The sequence below is a fragment of the Mixophyes fleayi genome, chromosome 5 (assembly GCF_038048845.1).
Source record: "Mixophyes fleayi isolate aMixFle1 chromosome 5, aMixFle1.hap1, whole genome shotgun sequence".
Taxonomy (NCBI): domain Eukaryota; kingdom Metazoa; phylum Chordata; class Amphibia; order Anura; family Limnodynastidae; genus Mixophyes; species Mixophyes fleayi.
Genome location: NC_134406.1, coordinates 202,382,874 through 202,390,124, shown reverse-complemented (window position 1 = coordinate 202,390,124; position 7,251 = coordinate 202,382,874).

Genomic DNA, 7,251 nt, shown 5'->3' with positions numbered 1-7,251 from the left:
ATTTTTGAATAAGTAGCTGTAGTTTTACAAGGGTTTTGGGCCACACATTTGAGAGTGGGAATCAACGCAGAGTGGTCAGATACATAAAACCGATTTGTCTTTTGCCTGGTCCAACATCCTTTTGGGCATGAAATCTGGTGGCAAAGTGGGCACAGATACCATATTTTTTTTCAAGTGGGTGGGGAATCCACTAAGGTAACAGGATACAGATACTATTACTGATGGTAGTTCAGGTTGAGGGTATCTGGGGGATAGGGTGGATGATAGAAGGGAGTTGGGTGGGATAGAACCAGTGGGAAGGGAGGAGGAGATAGATCCGGAAGGGAAGGACCTGGGGGGGGGGGATTCCTAGGATGGATGTTGTGGGTTGGTCAAAAGACTCTCTGGCTATAAGTCATGGGGTACAGGACCTGGTGATAGGACAAGAGGTCTTCTAGGTATTATGAAATATAATCTTTAATGATGACTTCCCAACACATACAATTTGCCACCATTGAGTTTCAACATGGTTGATTTGAGGGTTGGGCATCTCAAAGTCCTCTTCAAATGCAAACGAGAGTGGAGGCTAGGGCCCTCCTATTGCTCTCTAGTGGCTGAGCCATACGGTGGAGTGGAAGTCCTTTTTTATGGTATGGTAACCATTCAGCAAATTATAGAAATAAGTATGGGCAGATGGTTATGGATGTTTCCCTAAGGTGGCAGGTCCTGAGGCTGATAAATATCTATGGACCACAGACCCAACAGGGCAGGAATTGCCTTTTTAGGTAAAATATACCTTACCTTGTTACGGGCCGGCAGATTGTTTTCCAGATGGCTTTTGAGTTTGGGCACCCCCCTTTATTAGTTCATAGTTGAATGGGGGTCCCATAAAAAAATCTTCAAGTTAAGCATGGATACCTCCCGGCCTATGTGGTTCAGGGTTTGAAAGTGACAAGGAAATGTCGGATTTCTGTGGGTACGGCAAAAAACTTCTCTAGGAGAATGTTGGAGAGGAGGATTTTGCGTACTCACTTTGATGTGTCCCGTTACTAAAGGTTTGCCCAGTGATAGGTACTTCAAGTGAATTACTTTGGTCTTTGGTGAATTACAAGCGGATTGCTCCGACGTTTAGAGATCTCACTTGGCTTATGTTTCACCGGAGGCTCTTCGTTAAGGGGAACCTGAAGCATAGGGGTGTAGATGATCGTGGTTGTCCACGGGAGGAATGTCATGGTGAGGTGAAAACAATGAACAACTTCTTGCTTCAGTGTCTTTTTAATATAGAGGTTTACAAGGCAGTGTCCCACGCCTTAAGCCTTCCATGTCTTTCAGGGCTTAGTTACCCTGACTGGGTGTATGGAGCGCTCAAAAGGTGTGGGGATTTTGATGTAAGCACTTGTTTTTTAGTTGGCGCAGTTGGTAGATTTTACACATGGAGCGCATGATGTTTAGTATCTATTAGGGGTAAAATCCTTCACTGTAGTGAGGCGGTGGATAGTTCTTTGCACGGGGTTTGGGAAATATGGGAAATGGGGAGGGGCAGGATGGATGCAGCCAGCTGGGGTAGACTCTGATAGGGGGTTGAGAACTCCCTAGGTGGTAGCTAACATCTGGCAGTCTCCCAGTTCTTGGCTATCTATCCTGTTCTTTCACTATTAGATTTTGTGATATCTGTCTTTTTTTAGTGAGGTTTACATATATTTAAAGTTTGTTTTCATTCCTGACAGTAAAGGGTGTGTGGGTGGTATTATAGATTGCTGACGGGGGTTGTAATGCAGAGTATTGTATGTGTTAGGGAATGTCATGTTTCTTTGATGTATATCTTATTTGTGAAGTGATGCAGTCGTTTTTGTGGAGGGATTGTAGGAGAATTGGGTGTTATGATAATGTGAAGTTTCGTCCCTATTGGTCCTTTTTACTCTTTATGTCATATATACTCTATTTTATTTTGGTCAAAGTGATGGGATTTATTTTTGTTGCAATTTTTAATAAAAACATCAACCCTTGCAAAACTACCGCTACTTACTCAAAATGCTTTCTGTGCCCACTTTGCCACCTCATTTCATGCCCAAAACAGTATTGAGCCAGGCAAAAGACAAGTATTTTAGATGTAACTGACCACCCTGTGTTGATTCCCACTCTCAAATTTATGGAACAACGGCATTTAAGCCTTGCAAAACTACAGCTACTTATTCAAAATGATCAAAATGTTATCTGTGCCCCACTTTGCAGCTGATTTTATAGCCTAACCCAGGCCTGTCCAACCTGCGGCCCTCCAGATGTTGTGAAACTACAAGTCCCAGCATGCCCTTCCAGCTATCAACAGGTTGTCTACTGGCAAAGCATGCTGGGGCTTGTAGTTTCACAACACCTGGAGGGCCGCAGGTTGGACAGGCCTGCCCTAACCTATGTTGGGTCAGGGTAAAATTGTTACAATTTGTGTGAGGGACACACTTTAGTGTTAATCTAATGTGAAATCAGTGATTCATCTTGATTTAATCCTTTAAAAATAAAGTTTTCTGAATAAGAAGCTGGAACATGAATAAGAAGCTAACTTCAGCCTCGTAACACCTTATTGGTTCACAAGAACAGGCAAATGACCTAAGAAGAAATAGAAATAATATAGAAACTGATTATGTGACAATAGGTATAGAATAGTAGTAACATTGCATAAATGGAGCATATGTGTGATCAGTATTAAACCACACGCAGAGATGTCCACGAGAACTTCAGGGAATGAAAACAAAAACATGGTGCTAGATATGAAAAAAATGATAACGCACCATTTAGTTATAAGTGGTAGACCTGGATTATAAATGTACTGCAATATTTGCCTGTTTACCCGAATAAAACAAATATGGTAATTATTGAATTTGCATCTTTCTTAGCCTTAGCTACGTGCACAATACTGGGTTTAAACAGGTACACAGCCACAGGAGAAAAACATGGTTTCTGAAGACGACAAGGCCAATCGCCTCATTTATAATGGGGCCTTGGTCATCTGTGACTTAATAGAGTCATTTCATGTGGGCACAGAGAAACATGGAATGACAACATTGGGGCCTCACATACAAGACATAGAACAGCAGCTGAGCCCTGAATATTAAAGCATAGGTCTGGCCATCTAATTGGAATCTCTTATTATCTTCCTTATTTAACACATCCATAGTATAATAACCTCATAGCTCTCAGCTAGAGGTACTCAACATCTCATGGGGTTAATGAAGATCCAAAGTACAGGGCATGTGTTGGGTATCTTGCACATTATGGGCCTGATTCATTAAGGATCTTAACTTGAGAAACTTCTTATTTCAGTCTCCTGGACAAAACCATGTTACAATGCAAGGGGTGCAAATTAGTATTCAGTTTTACACATAAGTTAAATACTAACTGTTTTTTCATGTAGCACACAACTACTTGATAGCTTATTTGTACACTGAAATTTAAAGTTGATATTTGTGGGCTACATGAAAACACAGGCAGTATTTAACTTATGTGCAAAACAGAATACTAATTTGCACCCCTTGCATTGTAGCATGGTTTTGTCCAGGAGACTTAAATAAGAAGTTTCTCAAGTTAAGATCCTTAATAATCAGGCCCTACATTTTTATTTTTCTACAGGTCAAGGATAGGTATGCATTACTAGTGTCTGCATTCTCTCATTATACGACATAAGCAACATCTCTATTTACACATAGAATATGTATACTTTTAGGAAATTATATTTTATTAATTATAAAGTATAGCTGCCAACATCTGAATAGACTTATCTGGATTACTTTGTAAAAAGGGATTTTTGCCCAGAGCCCACCATTATATTTCCTAGTAGTAGTGGAGTTGATATTGGGGTTGGATATAAACTGAGTATCCTGCTTACCAAACTGGCTCCAAAGAAGGTATGAGATCCATTCTTTAAGAAAGGGGAAGTTCAATTTTCAAGCTATGGAAGTTGACTAATGAAGGTGACGATGATCTATTTTGTCAAACTAAAATAAGAAAGGAAACTGAAGAATGGTAGCTTCACTTAATCTATTTCTGCTGCTACTCTGAATCCTAGTCCTTTTCATAATTCTAAGCCCTAGTATGAGATCAATAGCTAAACTGTGTCCAGCTTTAACCCTAGCACTGATCTTGGGTCTAACATTAGTCCAAGCAGCCAGAAAACTAGTCCAAATACTAATTGATAACAGCCCAAACTCAGCACCTATTCATGGTGTAAAAAAGCTCAGAATTTAACTCTAAATGATAAAAATGCAAGCAATCCGTACATTGCATAATTTGTACAAGTGACATAGAATAAAAATATTTTTAATTTTGTACTGCTATATTATGCAAATTTGAACGATACTCCTGAGATGATGCAAAAGGATTATGGGGTATATTTACTAAGCGGGTTGGAAAAAGTGGAAATGTTGCCTATAGCAACCAATCAGAATTTAGCTGTCATTTTGTAGAAGGTACTAAATAAATGACAGCTAGAATCTGATTGGTTGCTATAGACAACATATCCACTTTTTTAAACCTGCAGTATAGTAAATATACACCTATGTCTCCACTTGTGAGCTTTCTCCAATTCCCACTAGGTTCTTAAATCTACATTGTTTTATCCTATACAAATTATATAGGACACTGAGAATTACACAAAGTCTGTTGGGGTTAATTAATACTAAAAACATGGAGCAATTACCTTGCTCTGCACCTTGTGCTCTAAGATGTTAAAGGCACTAAATTGGCACATCATTTTAGTTTATTTTTCATTAAGCCAAAAGCTTATTGTAGCAGGGATGTTTTTTTTATTTTGCCTTTTTCTATGGCTGCCTGTAACTTTTATGTAATGGATATCTTTAATATATTTATTTGTCCACGGTTAAATAGTTTGTGAATTAAGTTTTTTTATATTTTTTATAGTGTTTTTGTCAGTTTTCAGTGTTCATTAGGATGGACAAACCATGAACTATTAAATAATGCAATATAAAGAAACCAAAAGCAATCACAGTTACCTGTTTGGGGATATATTTGTTTTTCCTACAGGATATATTTTGTTTTGTATAGTTTTAAAGAAATAGGGGTGGAATTGAACAGCTGCCTGGTCCTGTCAGCTGTTGGGCTAAGCTACAATAGTGATTTGTTGCAACAACTTTCACCCAATAAATTTAATGGGATTTATGCCTTGACGTACAGGAAGTTAAGTCCAAAGTGAAGCATAAAATATAAGGGACATTGCATGCTGTGAATGACAGTTGCAGATAACACATATGCATTTTGTTGTTTGTGACACAGTGATCAATTTATCAAAGCACTCACACGAGAAGTCCTAGGTCTGTGTGGATTGGGTCTCTGGTTATTGAACTATGGGAGAATGTTGGACTTAGGGAAACTATATTGAGCAGAATACCATTCAACTTCTACCCAACGCTGTAAACCAAGGACAGATGGGATGCTGAATCAATGGTGGCACATTTCTGCTCAATCAAAACTGGTATTTTCTAGGTGACAGCAAGCAGTTAAGATGATCAGATATATCAATATTATATACACAGATCAGCCATGGCTAATATTGTGTAGGTCCCCCTCGTGCGCCAAAACAGTTCTGACCTATCAAGGCATAGACTCCACAAACTACCTGAAGGTGTCCGGTGGTATATAGTACCAAGATTGTTAGTAGTAGATCTTTTAAGTCCTGTAAGCTGCAAGGTGGGGCCTCCATGGATCGAACTTGTTTTCCCAGCACATCCCACAGATGCTCAATCGGATTGAGATCTGGGGAATTTGGAGGCCAAGTCAACACCTTGATCTCTTTATCATCTTCCTCAAACCATTCCTGAACAATTTTTTCAGTGTAGCAGGGCACATAATCCTGCTAAAAGAGGCCAGAACATTGCCCAGAGCATCACATTGCCTCTGCTCGCTTGCCTTTATCCTGGTGCCATCTCTTCCCCAGGTATACAATGCATATGCACCCGGCCGTCCACATGATGCAAAAGGAAATGTGATTCAACAGATCATCTTCCATTGCTCCATGGTCCAGTTCTGGCGCTCTTATGCCCATTGCAGATGCTTTTGGCAGTGAACAGGGTTCAGCATGGGCATGCTGCAATGCACTGTGTGGTGTATCACCTTTCCATCATAACCAGCATTAACTTTTTCAGCAATTTGTGCTACAGTAGCTCTTCTGTGGGTTTGGACCAGACAGGCTAGGCTTCGCTCCCCACGGACATCAATGGGCCTAGAGTGCCCATGACCCTGTCATTAGTTGTTCTTCGCACCACTTTTCGTAGGTACTAACTACTGCATACAGGGAACACCCCACAAGACCTTCCATTTTGGAGATGCTCTGATTTAGTCCTCTAGCCATCACAATTTGGCCCTTGTCAAAGTCGCTCAGATTATTACACTTGCCCATTTTTTGATGCCCAATATATCCCACTCATTGACAGGTGCCATTGTAACAAGATAATCAATGTTATCTGCTTCACTTGTCAGTGGTTTTATTATTGTGGCTGATCGGTGTATCGTGATATTGGTAAAGCTGGTTATTAGGGATTATCAGGAGGCACTGGTCTAAGTCATACTTAAAAGGGTCTGTGAAATTCTTGCTCAAATATTTTTTGTAGTAGGATTGATCTTGCTCTCCTAGGAGGTTGGCTATCTTTACTGTTCAGGATTAATCCCTGTTCGATTAATGTATTTGATGAATGTCACCTATGTATGTCTGATGTGTTCCTCATTTTATAGCAAGAATGAACTTCATTTTGGAAAATTGATACCAACTATAAACTAACAATGGCAGTTATGGATGTACACATATTTGGTATTTCTCTGAAACTAGCTAATTAAAGACTATCGTAAATCATGCAGTTGGACTATTTTCAGCAACACAACTTGTGTTATTGCAAAACCTTTTTTTTTATTCTTTTTGTTCATATTTCAAATACTTTAAGTGGGTGCAGACGTACAGGAAGTGTGGTATGCCCCTGGAGGTGCAGTAAACTTCACTGATACCCCACATGGGGTCTATACAGAAGTAACCAATCCGATCGGCTTTTTTACACTCTAGCAAAGCCACAGTGACTGATTACCTGCAGACAGTCCCCTGACCACTCATTTGTGTAATCATGGCTCCACTAAGAGTAAGTAGTGGGTCAGTTATCATTGTTGTTTTTACTTTTAGCTATTGAATTATCTGAGAAGAAAGGTGATGCATATTCTATAGTTATTTATAAAGAACAAAGAAAAATTCACTGAGTATTTGAAATAAAAGAATTTTAATAT